Raw genomic sequence first — 19,694 nt, forward strand, 5'->3', positions numbered from 1 at the left:
TGTCATTCACATCCATGAAGGCTTATGAGCATTATAAACAATGACAATGTTTTCCACCTACTGACAGATCCCAGCAGACACATGGATGGGAAAAGGAGAGGCAAGGAGTGGGCAGAAAGTTTCCTGTTAATGTACATTTCCAGGTTGTACATGAAGAAGCTTCTAAAATACTAGATTTGCCTAAATTGATGGTGTTGAGAATATAAGCTTTTATCCTCTCCCTTCTTATCTTTTAACAACCTCTACTGCTTACCTCCTTTTCCTCCCATCTCCCTAACCCCTATATACACACAAAAGTCCAAAATTCTTGGTAATCTAATGAAGCATTACTTACAGAATTCTGTGGTGATTGAAAATGTTAAGTTACCACCCTAAGTAATTTTTGTTTTTAACCAAAAATAATTTAAATCTAACACTTCATTATTCCCTCCAACTTCTTGCCACATTTTGGATTTAACTCTGGTGACTCTGGGGCTCCTTCGTGGCTCAATCAGTTAAGCATCCGACTTTGAGGTCATGATCTCGCAGTTCGCAGTTCATGAGTTCAAGCCCTGCATTGGGCTCTGTGCTGACAGCTCTGAGCCTGGAGCCTTCTTTGGATTCTCTGTCTCCCTCTCCCTCTGCCCCTCCCCTGCTCGCTCGCTCGCTCTCTCTCTGTCTCTCTCTCAAAAATAAACATTAAAAAATGGTTATAAAAAATAACTCTGGTGACTCTTTGAAATCAGAATTGGATAAAGGGAAGCCTAGATGGGTGGCATATGGAAAAATCAAGTTCCAGGAGACTCTACCATTACTGAAAATGTAGTGAAACAGATAAAATAGTAATTGCCAGGACGCTTCAGGGGAGTACTGAAGATTGTTGGAGGGAGCTGGAAGTGAGTTGGCACCTCCCAAAGAGAATGCTTAAGTAACAATGGGATGATCACTGAACAACTATTTAAAGAATATAAGTTACCAAAATTTAACTTCCTCAAGAGTGGAGATATTTGCTTTGTTTACTGGTGTATATCCAGGACCCTAATACCTAGGTTCCTGAGTCATAATAAATACTCAATAAAGACTTTTATGAATAACTTAATAGATTGCTTTAAAATGGGCCAATCTATTAGTTTGTGTGACTCACTCTAATTTTTTGAACATGTTGATGACTTTTGGAAGTTTTCTTTAATGTTTATTTTTGAGTGAGAGAGAGAGAGAGAGAATGAGCAGGGAGGGGCAGAGAGAGAGGGGGATAGAGGATCTGAAGCAGGTTCTGCGCTGACAGCAGAGAGCCCGATGTAGGGCTCAAACTCACGAGCTGCAAGAACATGACCTGAGTGAGATCATGACCTGAGCAAAGTCAGACGCTTTAACTGACTGAACCACTCAGACACCCCTGGCTGTTGGAAGTGTTAGTTGATACTCCTACCAAGCTGGTTCTAGAGAATTGGGGTATGCAACTTTATCCAGAAAACAAATGTCAAATATATGAATTCTCAACTTATTCATTGTGAACTCAGTGAGGTGGGAGGGGGCAGAAAATGAGGAGAAAGGAGTCTACTTTGATATAAGGTTGATTAGAAGACCAGACTTAATATGAGGAAGCTATAAATTCCCAATGTTCTGTTCTGGTTCTCAGTTACACTCCCAGGTGGTTTCATGGGTCTTGACTGAGGTCTATCATATAAGAACCTTTTAATCATATGTCAGAGTTGATCCTGGGAAGATTTTGGTGGAGGATGTTATAGGACATTGTTTTAGAATTCAAGATAACTCGCTCATATGGTTGTCTTCCGGGAGTTCAGCTGAAACTCTTATTCTGAACACTTCAGTTCTCCTTTACATGGCCTCTTTTTGTGGCTTGGCCTTCTCACATGGTGGCTGGGGTCCAAGAGCTGCCCAAAATATCACTCTCTATATTCTATGGCCAGATCAGTCACAGGGCCATCCCAGATTCAGAAGGAGAAAAAGTCTGTGCCTTTTGGTGTGAGGATCAGAATGAATGTGCAGGGAACAGAGGAAAGGTTCAGGCCATTTTGGAGACCGGTTACAACACTACATGATAGGTTATACCCACAAACTCCAAACAAAGTGGCTGAGGACAAACTGCCAACTACCACAAGACCTACGTTATCTATGCAGGAGTAAGCAGTACATGTTCTGCCAAAGCAAGCCCTATGCATGAGTAAGCAGAAGGAAGCATTCGTAACAATACCAAAATCAAAGCAATACAAAAAACTCCTAATTGCCCAACACTGGAAGATGCTAACAAATTCATTATTTTTTTTAACAGAAGTGTAGTTGACATACAATATTATATTAGTTTCAGGTGTACAGTATAGTAATTCAACATTTATATACATTATGAAGTGATCGCTATAATCTAGCTACCATTGGCCCCCATACAAAATTACTACGTATTATTAATTATATTCCCTATGTTATACATTGTTTCTCCATGTCCTATCTTTTATAACTGGAAGTGTGTACCTTTTAGTCCCCTTCCTCTATTTTGTCCCTGTAACCCATTCCCCCTGGTAACTTCCAGATTGTTCTCTGTATCTATGAGTCTATTTCTGTTTTGTTTGTTTTATTTTTTAGAGTCACATATAAGTGAAATAATATATTTGCCTTTCTTTGATTCTTTTCACTTAGCATAATTCCCTCTAGCTGCATCCATGTTCGGGGAAATGACAAGATTTCATTGTTTTTTATTGCTGAGTAATATTCCATTGTGTATATACATCTTCCATTGTGTATATACATCTTTATCCATTCATCTATTGATGAACACTAAGGTTGCTTCCATACTTGGCTATTATAAATAATGCTGCAGTGAAAATAATTGTTCATATATCTTTACATATTTTGGATATTAACCCTTAATAGATACATTATTTGCAAATATCTCCCATTCAGAGGGAAGCCTTATGTTTTATTGCTTTCCTTCTCTATGCAAAAGTTTTTTTTGTTTTTTTTTTTTTAGTTTTATGTAGTCCCACTTGTTTACTTTTGTTTTTCTTGCCCTTGTATAATGAGACAGATCCAAAAAATATTGCTAAGACTGATGTCTCATACTACCTATGTTTTCTTGGATTTTTATGATTTCTAGTCTTGCATGTATTTAATCCACTTTGAGTTTATTTTTTATATGGTATAAGAAAGTTTCATTCTTTTGTATTTTAGCTGTTCCGTTGAAGATTAATTGACTGCATAAGCATGGGGTTTATTTCTAAATTCTATTCTGTTCCATTGATCTATGTGTTTGGTTTTGTGCAAGTACCATACTGTTTTAATTGCTATAACTTTGTAATATAGTTTGACATCAGAGAGACATATGATAACCCCAGCTTTGTTCTTCTTTCTCAAGATTACTTTGGCTATTCAGGGTATTTTTGGTTCCATACAAATTTTAAGTTATTTGTTCTAGTTCTGTGAAAAATGCCATCGATATTTTGATAGGGTTTGCATTGAATCTGTAGATTTTTTTTGAGCACCATGGACATTTTAACAATATTAATTATTTCATTTCATGAATATAGTGTGTCTTTCCATTTATTTGTGTCATCTTCAATTTCTTTCATAAACATTCTATAGTTTTCAAGTACAGGTCTTTCGCCCTTTTGCTTAAATTTATTCCTAGGTGTTTTAATCATTTTGATGCAATTGTGAGAGGCATTGTTTTCTTAATTTCTCATCCTGATCACTACAAAATTCATTATTTTAAAACTTTATATAAAAGAAGATAATTAAACATTTATTCTGTGTTTCTTTATGAACTATGCCACTGAGTAACAGATGAGGAAGTTTCTCTTTATAGACATGAATGAAGAAGGAAGGATATAATTAGAACACCATCACTTTGCAAACCCAAATCAAATTGCAGACTCAGTCAGCAGAACCCCGACTGGGAACATTTATAGGACAAACACCCTGATTTCATCAACAACTAAATTCAAGTTAAGAGAGCAAGAGAGAGAAACCTGTAGATTCAAATAGACCTAAGAGACATAGCAACCACCATGTGTAATAATGTATTAATTTTATTTGTATCCTAATTCCAAAAAACATGCTGGAAAATATGAAATTTATTAAAAAATTGGAGATGTGAACACTGACTTGAAATTTTATGATTTTAAAGAACTATTATTATTAGCATGATAATGGGACTATTGTATTTAAGCATTCTTAACTTAAAGATACTGAGATACTATGATGTCTAGAATTTGCTTCAAAATAAGTGAAAGATGATAAGTGGGTAGGGAAACAGATGAAACCAACTTTTCCATGAATTAATCACCCCTGAAGCTAAGTATGGACAATAATTATATTATACTATTTCTCTAATTTTATATATTTTGAAATTTTCCATTCTAAAAAGTTATGGAAAAAAATTATGCCTGATACTTAACCAGGCCTCCAGCATGCATAGGGTTATCAAATGTTTTATTGTCTAGGAAATCTGTTTCCTTATTTTATGTTATCAATACTAAACTCAGATTTTTTATAATTAAAGGGTAACATTATAAAAATTACAAAATTATGATTATTAGAAACATTACTTAATAATTTAAAGTAGAGGGCTCCTGGGTGGCTCAGTCAGTTGAGAATCTGACCCTTGATTTTGGCTCAGATCATGATCCTAGGTTCATGGGAGTGAGCCCACATTGGGCTCTGTGCTGAACGTAGACCCTGCTTAAGATTCTCTCTCTTTGCCCTCTCCCCTGCTCACACTGTGTCTCTCTTTCTCTAAAATAAAAATAAAAATAAAAATAAAATTTAAAGGACAGTCTATACAATTTAAGTGTATGAAGTGCAGATGGAATAGATCATTTTATTGTATGTGAATTATATTTATTAAAATGCAAACTCAACACAATGAGCATTCAATAAGATGTCCTGATAAGATACATAAATTAAAGATTACAATTATCGCTTCTTCCTTACTCATGTGATATTATAGTTTTGAATTTAAATGGGTGAAATAAAACACACTAAATAGTGTGGCATCTTTCTCCAGGCAATATTCTTATGAATTAGTATCTTGTTTTCATTTTAAAACATGTAATTTAGGTAAAGTAAGGTTATTTTCTGGGGAAAAAATGAAACTTTTTTAAAATTCCAATATAGTTAACATTCAGTGTTATATTAGTTTTAAGTGTACAATATAGTGATTCAACATTTTATCCATTACTCAGTGCTCATCATGGTAAGTGTACTCTTAATCCTCTTCACCTATTTCACCCATCCCCCAACCCACTTCCCCTCTGGTACCATCAGTTTGTTCTCTATAGTTAAGAGTCTGTTTTTTGGATGGTCTCTTTTTTTCTTTGTTCATTTCTTTTGTTTCTTAAATTCCATGTATGAGTGAAATTTAATGGCATTTGTCTTTCTCTGACTGACTTATTTCAACTTAGCATTTCTTCTCTAGATCCATCCATATTATTGCAAATAACAAGATTTCATTCTTTTTTATGGCTGAGTAGTATTCCATCATGCATCTATGTGTCTGTATGTATGTGTCCATATACACCACAGCTTCTTTATCCATTCATCTATCAGTGGACACTTGGGCTTCTTCCATAATTTGACAATTATAAATAATGCTGCGGTAAACATAGGGGTGAATATATCTTTTCACATTAGTGTTTTGTTCTTTGAAACAATTAGGTTTTTTAAGTTTGCATTTGTATATTTGTCAAACATTTGCTCAGCTGTTGATTTTTATATTTTCTTTGTGTTAGAAACTGTTCTAGGCACTGGCAACTACCTTAGATTCTACCAATAAAAAAAACACATGCAAAGTATTAATACAATATAACATCACATCTTAAAGAATTAATAGGCTCTGATAGATAATACAGTTCCTTAATCTATACATATGTATTAAAAAGACTTCTAGCACCATATTTTTTTGTATGAATTCAAAAAACACATACCCAAAACAACACAACAGAGTTTTCTAAGTTATCCTTACGTTAAAAGACATACAGCAAAATATGAGATTTCAGCTGCCTGCAGAATATGAGGAATGGAGAAGAGATAGAGTGTGGGGATTGAAGCTAAAAGGAAAAAAAATAATAAAATAATAGCCTACCATTAGCTTAAAATAATTAATAACTCAGTTGTCTGCTACCTAAGGCAAAACAGCAGTGGATAAGGTAGAATATGTAAAGGAAGAAAAAAAGGAAAATACTGCCTAGAATTATTACATATCATTTTCACTCACATTCCATCAGTGGAATTTACTCCATTCATGATAATGAATGATATGGCCATATCTGAATGCAAAAGTGCAGAGGATGTGGTCTTGAGCTGGACAAGTGCCTCCCAGAGACAACTCTCCCCATTGTAGAAGAAAGAGCACACATGGTTAGTGGATAGCTAGATTTTCTGCTTGTCTGCTAAAAGCTTCTGAGCTTAAGAATATGTTCAAAGAGGGGCACCTGGGTGACTCAGTTGGCTGAGCATCCAACTTCAGCTCAGGTCATGATCTCGTGGTCTGTGAGTTCGAGCCCCACGTCGGGCTCTGCTGACAGCTCGGAGCCTGGAGCCTGCTTCAGATTCTGTGTCTCCCTCTCTCTCTGCCCCTCCCCTACTCATGCTCTGTCTCCCTCCCCGCCCCCCCCCCCCCCGTCAAAAATAAATAAACATTGAAAAAAAAATATGTTGAAAGATATGCAGTAAAAGGAATTTGTGAACCAGAACATCCAACTCAAATAAAATTAAATAAGCTGTTATTATGGGTCCTTGCATTGGTTCACTCATTTAATTCTTACATTAACCCTATGAAATAAGCACTCTCATTATTCAAAATTACAAATGAAGAAACTGAAATTTCAAGAGGTTAGGTAGCTTGCCCAGTGTCCCATAGTCAACAAATGACAGAGCAGGGATTTTATGTACTTTTGAAGTCTTTAGTTTCCACCAGCAAGCTGTTTAAATGGTCTTCTTAATACTTTTCTCACTTGGATATTTTGAGGAGAAAGCAACTGTCTCCTTATCCCCCCTTTACCTTGTGATTAGGGAGTAGGGGTAATGCAAGTGTATTGCAACTCTCTCCAGAAAAAAATCTCTCCTTTCCTCTCCTCTCTCTCCCTTATAAGCTGGAAGTGGGTCATCTTGTTTCATAGTCTCTAGGTCTGCATTACATAGATGAGCTGCCTCTTCACATCTTTAGGATGTTAGGGAACTATTATATCAGCCCCTATTGTAATGTTCTCAGCCTTTGAAACCTCATTTAATAGCATGTTGTGTTTTCTGTTTTCACCACTGGACTGTAAACCTCCTCTAGTTCAGGAAACATTTGTCAAAAGCCTGTTGTGTCAGGTACTGTGGTGGGCATGAGACATAAAATGAATAAGTTATAGTTTGGGCCCTGGAGGAACTTTTCTGGGATCATGGAAATGTTCTATATTTAGATGGTTCAGTGTGGTACCCAGTAGCTGTACATGGCTACTGAGCTTAAAATGTGGCCAAAGGAAGTGTGGAACTGAGTGTTTACTCTTATTTAATTTTAATTAATTTAACTTTAAATGCTCAGTTAACACATGGCTAGTGGCTACCACATGGTGCAGCACAGATTTAGAGGAAGAGTAGGCAATTCTTTCAAATCAAAACCACAATGAGATACCAGCTCACCCCTGTCAGAATGGCTAACATTGACACCTCAGGCAACAACAGATATTGGCAAGGATGCAGAGAAAGAGGAACTTTTTGCACTGCTGATGGGAATGCAAACTGGTGCAGCCACTCTGGAAAACAGTATGGATGTTCCTCAAAAAATTAAACATAGAACTACCCTACGACCCAGCAATTGTACTACTAGGTATTTATCCAAAGGATACAGGAGTGCTGTTTCAAAGGGGCACATGCACTCCAATATTTATAGCTGTGCTATCAACAATAGCCAAAGTATGGAAAGAGCCCAAATGTCCATTGACTGATGAATGGATAAAGAAGATGTGGTATATACATACAGTGGAATATTATTCAGAGATCAAAAAGAATGAAATCTTAGCATTTGCAACAACATGGATGGAACTAAAGTGTATTATGCTAAGCGAAATTAGTCAGAAAAAGACAAATATATGATTTCACTCATACGTGGAATTTAAGATACAAAACATATGAACATAAGGAAAGGGAAAGAAAAATAATATAAAAACAGGGAGAGGGACAAACCATAAGAAACTCTTAAATACAGAGAACAAACTGAGGGTTGCTGGAGGGGTTTGGGGTGGGGGGGATGAAAAAAACAAAAACAAGATATATACTAATATGTATAATGAAAAACAATGTTGAGTTAAAGAATACAAAAACAGAAGAAGCCATATTGTATGATATCATTTATATAATGTTTGAAAGTAGGCAAAACTATAATGATAGTATTTTAGAATGCATAAAAGCAGGGAAGTGATTACATAATTAGGATGAGAGCTGCCTTTGGGAGCAGGAAGGGGATAGAGGTGGGGAAGAGGTGTGGGAGAAGCTCCTGAGGAGCTAAGCAGTATTGTTTTGTAACTTGGTAGCTACATACACATTTGCTTTGTAAATTTTGTTAAAGTTGTACATTTGTTTTATGTCTTTAGGTAAGTGCGTATATACATACATATGTATATATATGTAAGTGTGTGTGTGTGTGTGTGTGTGTATATATATATAGTCTTTTAGATAAATATTCTTTTTTTAGAAAATTAATATTGAATGTGATCGTTAAGGTCAGCTCCTCTGAGTTCCTGATGCAGTTTCGCCATTCTAATCTTAAGTAAACAAGTGCTTGTAATATTTTTACACCAGAATTTTTTGAGTTTTTAAAAATACTTCTCTTCTCCATAATGGTAGTTAAATTAATTCTTTGTATTGAGGTTTGGGAGTGGATAAAAAAAAATTTAATTTTCCTATTTGTGAGAACAGTTGAAAATTGCATCTTGCTATTTGGAGACTTTGGGAATTTAACAATACCACAACTTAGTTATTTGAAAAAGGTTGATTTTAGTCTGCTGCAGAAATTGATTCTTTTCCAATCTGGAGACCTCAGAATGTTCTGATCTTGGAGAAAATTGCTAGTAGAATAAAAACGGATAGCACTGAGTACATCATGTCCCTCATTTTTCTTTGCCAATCTTAAATGATGCTTAGAATAGACCATAGCATCAGTTCTCCAAGTTGTCCTACTTGGGACTTCCTTTTTACAACTCTCCACGAGCCAACCAATGAAAAAACTGCAAAATAGTCAACTCTTAGTTTGCAAAAGGAAAAAGGTTTTCCTGGAAAAGAGTAGCTGAATCTGAAAATAAGCCTTTTAAGATGCATCTTATTGTCAATGACAGACCAGTAGCAGTCATGATAGAAATGTGTGAAAACCTTCACTGACACCATCTAATAAGACAAGAGATAACAGGTGCTGGCAAGAATGTGGTGAAAAGTTAACCCCTATACATTGTTAATGGGAATGTAAGTTGGCCCAACCACTATGGAAAATAATATGGAGATTTCTCAAAAAATTAAAAACAGAGCTACTGTACTATCCAGCAATTCCTCTTCTGGGTATATACCCAGAGGAATTCAAAACAGGATTTTGAAAAGATATATGCACTTCCATGTTTATCACAGCATTATTCATAATAGCTAAGATACGGAAACAACCCAAATGCCCATCGTGAATGAATGGATAAAAAAGATGTGGAAAAGATTCCATATACACAATGAAATATTATTCAGCCATGAAAAAGGAATGTGACTGGCTTGTCCTCCCGTTTTTGAGAACATAGATAGACTTTGAGCACATTATGCTAAGCGAGATATGTCAGAGAAAGAAAGATCTGATACTTGTCTTTTATAGTTTGTCTCGATTGGGTAGTTCTAGTTCTCCATTGACCTTAATCACAGGGCATGGTAATACTAAGAGACACCCTAACAGATCTCCTGTATTCCAGACATAGTCTCCCTTACCTCCATTATGGGGTAGTAGTTCAATTTCACCTTGGTATCATAATCAGTCACCCAGCCAATACCATAACTCTCTTGTTACCTGCTGTTTCAGAGGCATGAGAAGCTCTAAGAGGCCAGGCAGAAATATTAACTTCCAGTCCAATGGAATAATTGTTGTGTCTCTTTGGTGGAAACATTCCTCCCTCTAGAACTAAGACCTCCAGATCAGCAAAGCATAAAGTCACAGTTACAGGAAGCAAAAATTTTGCCAGTGGATCACTAGAGACAATAGTGAATGGTGCCACTCCAATTTCTACTTCCATGATTCCTAGACTCATGAATCCTACAGTAGAAACCGCACCATATATTGGATACTGATTCAGAGCACATGCAGCTTTCTGTGGAACTTTGCCCAAGTGCAACTTATTGCCACCTGGCTGGCATTGTACTAAGTCTTCAAAAGACCATTTTACCACTCTATCAAGCCAGTCACATATATACCACTTTCATTTGATGATGAAGTATCACTGTGCATGCCTAACTTTATAGCTTCATGAGTCAGGTAACACCTAGTTCATGATAGGAAGCTAATGTCATGTGGTAACATGGTAACGCATGGTCAAGTGTTCAATCTCTACAAAGGCTCAGTAGCAGGCCAGGAGCTGTTTCTCAACAGGAGAGTACTTACCTGCAGATGATGTCAGGACTTTGCTTCAAAATCCTAAAGGTCTATGATGCAACTCACCTGTAGGGGCCTCCCAAAGGCTCCAAACATCATCCCTATCTGCCATTGAAACTTCACGTACCTTTGGATCTGCTGGATCATTTGGACCAAGTGGCAGAGCATCTTGCACAGCACCTGGACCTGTTGCAGAGCCTTCTCTTCTCTTGGACCACAGTCAAACAAGCAGCTTTTGGGTCACTCAATAAATGGACAAGAGTAACACTCCCCAAAATTAAATACATTGTCTCCAAAATCCAAAAAGGCCCATTGCACCTTGTGCCTCTTTCTTAGTTGTAGGAAGGGCCAGATTCAACAGTTTACCTTTCATCTTAGAAGGGATATCTCAACATGCCTCATACCACTGAACCCCCAGAAAGTCCACAGAAGTAAAAGGCCCCTGAATTTTAGTAAGATTTATGTCTCACTTTCTAACATGCAAATATATTACCAGTAAATCTAGAGTCGTTTCTACTTAGTCCAGTCAGCAGAATCTCATGAGTTGCATCAGCGTAATAGACCAATGTGAAGTCTTCTAGAAGGCATAAGCAATAAAAATTCCTACAAAGTAAATTATGACATAGGGCTGGAAAGTTGATAGGTATAGTGAAGATAAAAAGTGAAGGTGTATTACTGCTTTGCAAGCTGAAAGTAAACTGCTTCTGGTGGTTTTTATGGATAGAGATGGAGATAAAGGCATTTGCCAGATTGGTGCTGCATACCAAGTACCAGCAGATGTGTTAATCTGCACAAGCAATGAAACCGCATCTGGTATAAAACCACATCTGGTATAGCAGCTGAAGTTGGAGTCACCACCAACTTCATAGTTGCATAGGGATGTGGTGGGAATCACCGCCCTTGCATCTTTCAAGTCTGTGATGGTGGCACTAACCTCTGTAATCTTCCAGAGATTCAGTATCACTTTTGATTTACTATTTTCCTAAGTAGAGTCAGTTCTAATGCTTCCACTGGACTTTCTCACTATAAAAGCCCTCACTCTACAGGTTAGGAAACCAGTGTGGGGATTCTGCCATCTGTTAGTATGTTTACTCCAGTTACTCATTTTGCAACTGGGGATATAATCAGAGAATGAGTTTGAGGACCTAGTGGACCCACTATGAGATGGACCGGAGCTAATTGTTCACCTGACCTCCATTAGCCCCTTCTCTGACTGATGGGCCACAGTGGCATTTTGAGTCTCCTAGGATTAGTGTCAGTTTAGAGCCAGTGTCCTGTAGTCCCCACAATATCTCATTGCTTTATTTTCCCCAGTGATGTACAGGCCTGGTAAAAGGCCATAGGCCCCTTTGGGGAAGGTTAGAAGAAAGATCAACAGTATAAGTTTCTGGTAGTGTATTTAAGGTCCTTCCTCAAGGAGTTCTAGATCTATAAACAGTTTCAAGTCTGGAAATTGATTGAGGGACTGTAAATCTTTGTTTTTATTATTTGAATTAGACTTTTGACATAGAATTTTTCTGCTTATACAGACAAAGAATTTATTAGGCTCACCATCAGTTTCACTTCTAGGAGCACCATGATTAACTAGCCAATACCATACATCTATACAAGTCAGACAATTCCAGTTGCTATTTTGACTTTGCTGTCCAATACAGTAACCATACCCACCTTACCTTTGGCAGTTGAGTGCCACCATTTGGCCCCTGCCACCTTAGGGATCCAGTTACCTTTATTGCATTTAGGCTTCAAATTGAATAGCTGAGATTCCCACTGTAAGGTCTGGCTTATAGATAAGAGCAATCGTGGAGCTTTTCAGTGATGCTGGGGCTTCCCTAAAAAATGTATTTCTCAAAGTATTGATGAGATTTATGTCTTCTAGATTCTCCCAAGTATAGGCAAGTAGATCTTAAATGACAAATCCACTCTAAAATTTCAATCTCCCTGAAATCCCTTCCTCTACATCAAATCAAGAGAGGTCAGGCATTTCCAATTCACTCACGGTTTGCCACCTTTTGGTCCATGTTTCAATCAACCAACAAGTCAGACTCTTAGAGCACTTTCTAACTCATTGAACTGCAATATCAAATGTAGAATCTCTGCTTAGCCTATATCAATAACTTTGGCCTGATTCAACTTTATGTTCCTTCTGCTATTATCCCACATCCTTAATATCCATTCCCAAATATTTCCTGGATTTATGCTTATATAAATACAGTGAAAATGAATTACTAGAAAAATGATCACACTTGGATTTCATGGCAATGTCACGTTGCTATAAATTGCTTATTCTCAATTCCTGTCCTTCTAAAGTCTAACAAAACAGTTTACACGTTGTAACTACTCCACTGGCCAGGTTTTGATTAGCATTGATGTGGATACTGTAAACACCTACAAGTGGATAAGACTATTTCAAAGTTCTAAAAAGTTAAAGTTGTCAATGGTGTTGCCAAAGCTCTAGCTATAGACATCCTGGATTGGGACATTTCTCCATCAAACACTCCTCTGAAGATAAGTAAAAGAGGTAAGGAAGAAGATGTTTATCTAAATTTATGTATTCACAACAGTAATATTACTGAACTATTCCTTACCTATCTGATAAGTTGAGAGTAAATTTACTTATCAACAGCCATTTTGTTTCAAGGTGGCAGTCTTTTTCTGAAGCGTAGAGCCATGAAGCATAATGTGGATTTTTTTTCTGATTGTTTTTGTAGGAGTTTTCCTATCTTGTTTATCCTGGGTCTAGTCAGAATGGAAAAGAGGACTATGATAAGATTCTCTGGCTGAACAAAATGGCTGCATTTCTTTAACTACTTTCTTGAAAATGAAATTCAATCCTAACAACTGGCAGATAATGACTGATGACAATTTGAGTACCAAAAGATAAAAGCCAGAACCAGTTATAAACATCAGTCTTTTAACTGTTCTTCAGACAAACCAAAAAAGGCGAGGAGACATACGTAAAAAATGAAGACTCAAACCTCAGAAACCTAGAGTTAGATTTCTGAGAAGAAAACATCTACAAAGTTAATGCACAACGATTTGACCTCCAGAAGAGGCCTCAAGTTCAGTTAGAGATGAGAACTGTTAACTACCAGAACTCAAACAATTGAAGGCCTCTAATAGCTAAATGGAGGAGACAGAGCGTAGATCTCCCTGTCTCCATGAGGCAGTGAGAAATGGCAGTGGAGAAGTGCCATGTTGCAGGGTTTAAACGGGGCAATTTGTGTGCAAAACACTGGGACTAAGAGGAAATAACAGTGTGTGTTCAGGGTACAAAGAGTAATCAGCAAAAAAGAAGCAGAAATCATAGGAGTGATGTAAAGTCCAAAGGTGGTGATTTAGGGGTGCCTGGGTGGCTCCAAGTCAGTTAAGTGTCTGACTTTGGCTCAGGTCATGATCTCAGGGTTCATGAGTTCAAGCCCCACGTTGGTCTCCATGCTGACAGCTCAGAGCCTGGAGCCTACTTTGAATTCTATGTCTCCCTCTCGCTCTGCCACTCCCCCACTTGTACTCTGTCTCTGTCTCTCTCTCTCAAAAATAAATAAAACATTAAAAAAATTTTTTTATTCAAAGGTGGTGATGTAGAATGGGAATATTTAAAGAGCAGTCAGCCATTGAGAGTAGGGAAAAGGCTAGCAAGATAAGCAGAGTCTTGGTTTTAGCAGAAATATACCTTCTAAGAAGGTAAAAATTAGCTTGGGCTGGAAAGAGTAGACACAGATAAAGCCAGCTGAAAACTTAACGGAAAAAAAAAATCTCACTCTCAAGGACACTGTAAAATGACATAACAACCCTCTACTGTGAGTTACTTCTGCTTTATTAACCTCTGAGAAACTTTGTTCCCTAAAATTATAGATTATTAGAGACTCTGGTGTTTAAAATTATATCAATAAAATTTAAAAAAAAAAACACTCTTGTCTAAGGGGTCTGAGGCCCTTGGACACAGAGAATCATTCTCAATTTACAGCCTAGATGCGGAGGTTCAGATAAGAGGTTTCTGAATAAGCAGTCCACATCCATCTTACCTGCACTTTCCAAGGACACCAGAGCCTGGGTCTACTTCACACTCCCGACCTGATGATGAATCCTTTAGCCACAATCCTGCTTTGCTTTGAGCCTCTTAAACACTGTTTCATTTAAATATCACCTAAATTTCACCCTTTCCCAAGATCCTGTAATAGTTCGTTCTTTTTCTTTGTTTGCCAAGATACTGGAGGTTGCTCTTACATACAGCGTCCTTCCTCACATGGGGTCAGTAAGCCTCATTGTGTCAGACAACAGGTTTGCTGGTGATCTTAGGCTGATTGGGCTAGGACAGTTCTGGTCAGTATACTAGAATGTGAGGAGAAAGCTATGCAGAAGCCCAGTTAGAAGGATTAAAGGGGATTGCCATTTGGGGACGACAAAAGAGTCTGCTTACTGGAATTGGGATATTCGGATAATATTGACAAGAAGTAAATGTGCTTTGGTGCCAAGTGTTGGTCTGTTACAGCCTAAGTATTTTCTGCCTTCAGTTCAGATTGGTCTGAAGATAGGGAGATGAAGTTGGGATAGGAAGGAAAGATTCAGTGGATTCAAGTGAGGAAAGTACCAGGGAATCGGAGCTAGGTCCCAGCTAGTTGCAACTGAAAGGTGGGAGCAGGGGGAAAGGGCCATGATATAAGCTCAAGCCTGGCAGTCCCTGACTGTGGGGTTTGCCTGGGGCCTCACACAGGGAGACACCCAGGAACTAAATTCTGCAAATGACAAAGCATTTCCTTGCCACAATTTCTTCATCTCTTTGAAGAGAAAACTACTAGGGAGGAAAAGAAGGAAAGGGTAAAAGAAGAAGGCATATAGCCAGTGGCAAAGCCCAAAATAATGGACTTGGGAGTAAGAGAAGCACCTTCTGAGAAAGCTCTCTGTAAATACAGTGTTTCAGCAGAGCTGGGACTGTGCTAACTACTAGAAAACACACAGAGTCCAACATATTGTGATCTTTACACTTTAGACTGTTTTTCTGAGCTATATGAGAGCCCTGTAGGAATTGACTTCTATTTTTTAGCATATGAACCCAAGGTCCCTGTGCAGAGGGAGGAGGTTGGGAACATCTTGTTGACTTGTTTCATCCTCTAGAGGATTTGCTTGCAAGCAGCAGTGAATGGACCACTGTGAGAACACAATGATATTTTCATCTATGACTGAACTATTCTATTCTGTTCCTGCTCCTTTTAGGGAGAGGAAAATTGTTCCTAGCTATTTTGGTCCAAAGTTTTTCAGAACTTCCATTACAAACCATAAAGCAATTTTGACTTCTGGGAAATCCCTTTTCAGTTAATAATTTAAAATGTATTTATATGGGTAGGTATGACTCTCTAAAGGTTATCTTTTTATAATCTTTTTTAAGTTTATATTTTATAAACAAACAAAACCCTTATTGCATTCCCTGATTTGTGGTGTGAGCAGGTGTGGAAGGAATTCCTAGGTTAAGTGGAGAGGATAAAATGATTGCTGAGAGCCAATTTTAAGGTCGTTCATCTTCAGTCAGGTACAAAGTAACCCATGCCATCAAAAAGAAATCTTGAATCCTCAGCAAAGTCACCATCACTTCCATGATAGCCTCTTGTTGAAAAGATGACAGTGTTACCTCAGGTCTTTTACTGTAGCACAAATAAATCCAAAAACCTATCCCCCTACCACCATTCTTCCCACCCCCCTATACATATACCACTATTTCTTTCTTTCTTATTAGACCACTGCTTAAAAAGTGGGGAAGAAACTTACAGGTTTGTAAAGAGAAAAGTGAATGTGAAAAGTGAATATGAAATGACTTCTAGCAGCAATAATGTTTTATAATGCTTCTCTAAACCAATGGCTTTCAAATCTTTTTTTTTTTTTTTTTACTACAGCGAGTCAGAATGATATTTTAAATCATGTCTTAGTGTATGCATACTTAGACATATTGTGTGTGTATGCATGTAGAGGCAAATATTGTTAGGTTTCATAAAACACTACCTATAATGCTCTTAAATTTTTCCTTTTTATTCTTTCATTTTACAAAATGTAAGGCATGAGTCATTAAATTGATTTCATGACCTACTAAGTGAAAAGTAATTTAAAAAATACTGCTCCCATGGGCAATATTAGCAGATAGCTTACTAATCTTATTCCAGAAAATAACACAAAATAGATATTGTTTTCTAATATCAAACTTCTTATATTCGAAAGATCTACTCTTGAGACATCCTTTTAGAGGGTCACCTTTATTTTTGCCTCAAAGTTCCAGAGGTCAATGTAAATATTATATAAGAAAATCAGGATCATAGTCTTCCTTCACTATTTTTGACATCAGCCCTAGATTCTGAGCATCTCCTTTATCCCCCATATACTTCTCAAGGTGAAGTCTTTTTTTTTCTTTTTTTTTTTTTTTTTAACATTTATTTATTTTGGGGACAGAGAGAGACAGAGCATGAACGGGGGAGGGGCAGAGAGAGAGAGGGAGACACAGAATCGGAAACAGGCTCCAGGCTCTGAGCCATCAGCCCAGAGCCCGACGCGGGGCTCGAACTCGCGGACCGTGAGATCGTGACCTGGCTGAAGTCGGACGCTTAACCGACTGCGCCACCCAGGCGCCCCTCAAGGTGAAGTCTTTATAAGAACTGGTTGGGAATTTATCCAGCTTGAGCTATTAACCTAGGCTATTTACCTGCAGGGACTCTCGTACCAGAAATGCTTAGGACGTGATTCAAAAAAAGAGACAGATTAAATATCTATGGCAGTTCAAAAAATGAAATACAACACAACTATGGGGAAAAAAAGTTGTCAATCTCTGTGCTGTGAGCCAATATTCAAGGCATACTCTTAGGTTAAAAAGAGTAATACAAGCACACTGTGTATAATAGACTTCCATGTGTTTTTATTTTTTTTTATTTTTTTTTATTTTTTTTTTAACGTTTTATTTTTGAGACAGAGAGAGACAGAGCATGAACGGGGGAGGGGCAGAGAGAGAGGGAGACACAGAATCGGAAGCAGGCTCCAGGCTCTGAGCCATCAGCCTAGAGCCTGATGTGGGGCTCGAACTCACGGACTGTGAGATCGTGACCTGAGCCGAAGTCGGCCGCTTAACCGACTGAGCCACCCAGGCACCCCACTTCCATGTGTTTTTAAAAGGGAAACATACATGGCGCACCTGGGTGGCTCAATCGAGTGAGCAGCTAACTCTTGATTTCAACTCAGGTCCTGATCCCAGGGTCATGGGATGGAGCTCAGTATCAGACTGAGTGTTGAGCCTGCTTAAGATTCTCTATCTCCCTCTGCCCATCTTCCCCACTCACATGCTCTCTCTCTCTCTCTCTCTCTCAAAAAAAAAAGGGGGGGGAGGGAACATGGGTGTTTATATGTACATAGAATATTTCTGGAAAGTTTCACAAGTTATTAGTAATGGGAATTGCCTCAAGGAAGAGAAGTAGAGGACTAGGAATCTGGGATGAGGAAGAATTAATATATTTATACCTTTTCATAGTGTTTGAAATTTTTATTTTGTGCATATACTTGTTGTTTTTTCAATTAAAAATAGCTAAATCTTCAAAATGTGATGTAAGGAGTAAGGACTTGTAAACCCATTAAGATTAAGGGAGTTTTCCTTGTGAATAGTCATATAAATAGAGGTTTATTGTAACACCAAAATTAATTCTCTTTAATTTACATATCTTGTATAATTTACAAAGAGTTTCACATCCATTGCCTGACTTAATGCTCATAACAACCTTTAAAAATAGGTGAGACAGGTACTAGAAGCCACACTTTACAAATTAAAAAAAGACAAAAAGCTGAAGCCTAAAGGAATTAAAAATCTAGAACATGTTTTAAGGAAAGAAGTTTGGAGTCATTTACATGATTATAATATAGTAGGGACTTGAAATGTTACAGTACTATGAGTATGAATAGTTTATGAATAGTAGTATTTTTAAATCCTTCAGCAGTATTCCTTGTAATGCTGATCTCACCTAAGAAACTCTTACATTAAAGAAGAAAGAAGGTAGAAACAAAACCTACTGAAACTCTATAAAATATGCGTAATATTAGGAAATAAATTGTCAAATGATGACTGGTTGAAAATTAGCATCAAAGAAGTTTCATTCAGAACTTCGCTACTAGATTTTTACCTTTGATTAGACAAATCTAAAAATAATTGCCTAAATGGAAAAAGAGGGAAGTTACAAATCATGGTACTAAATCTTGAAGAATACCTTAAAGGTCTATGGCTATGTTTATTGCATCTCCCAGTATTCCTGAACAATCTCAATTTACACCTCCTGTTGCCAAGTGACTATTGATAGCACCCCCTTCACTTTCAAACATTTCCTAGCTTGGGTGATAAATTCTGTCTCCACCCTCTTAAATAGCACACTTTTAGTTGCATACATCTTTGAGATCCTCATGTTGCAGGGTTTGGGCTTTACCTCAAAACTAAGAATTACCCTCATTCATACAAAAGTAGAACAATCCATGCTCAGATTATAGTTGCATATATGACTCTCAAAGAAGAGTAATTTACAAAGCATTACCTACCAGCAACTGTTGACTTTATTAAAGAGATTAACAGTGAGAAGGGAGTCTCAGGGTCTGATCTGAGAGTTTGGACATGTAGGGGTTTAAAAGGGAAATGTGAACCAAGTTTGACTTGGTGAGACTGAAGTAGAAAAATGCTAATTCCACTTAACAGAGCTCTGAACATAGAGTTCAAAAAGTGAACCCGCTCTTAAGAGTCCTTCATTCATGTATCATTTATATATTAATAGTTGGAGAGTGCTACTGGAGGCAAGACACTGTTCTAAGTACTGCATCAATTTTGTCAATAGTTTAAGGAACATTATGCTAAATTTCCAGTGCTTTGCAGGAATGAAATACTGTACATCAGATTTTGTTATGTAAACCAGCCTCTGAATTATTTTCTGACTAGCACTCTTTAAATTTTTTCTAATTGTAATTATTCCATTCAATAATGAGATAGATTATTCCCATGGTCCAGATAGGTTCAGTTGTTGCTGCATTTCTTATTCATGTTACAAGTTTATTTCTTCCTTAGAACAAGCAAATGAATGCGTAGCCAAGCTGAATATCA

General features: G+C 37.3%; 1 protein-coding gene across 7 annotated transcripts in view; it reads left to right on the plus strand.

Annotated features, from left to right (window-relative positions):
- The window catches only part of LOC147581892 (uncharacterized), a 262,965-nt gene that overhangs the window by 157,472 nt on the left and 85,799 nt on the right, over positions 1-19,694 (plus strand). The gene's annotated exons all lie outside the window — the stretch shown is intronic.

This window comes from Puma concolor, chromosome B1 (assembly GCF_028749965.1).
Source record: "Puma concolor isolate L17-30 chromosome B1, mPumCon1.1.hap2, whole genome shotgun sequence".
Lineage (NCBI taxonomy): Eukaryota > Metazoa > Chordata > Mammalia > Carnivora > Felidae > Puma > Puma concolor.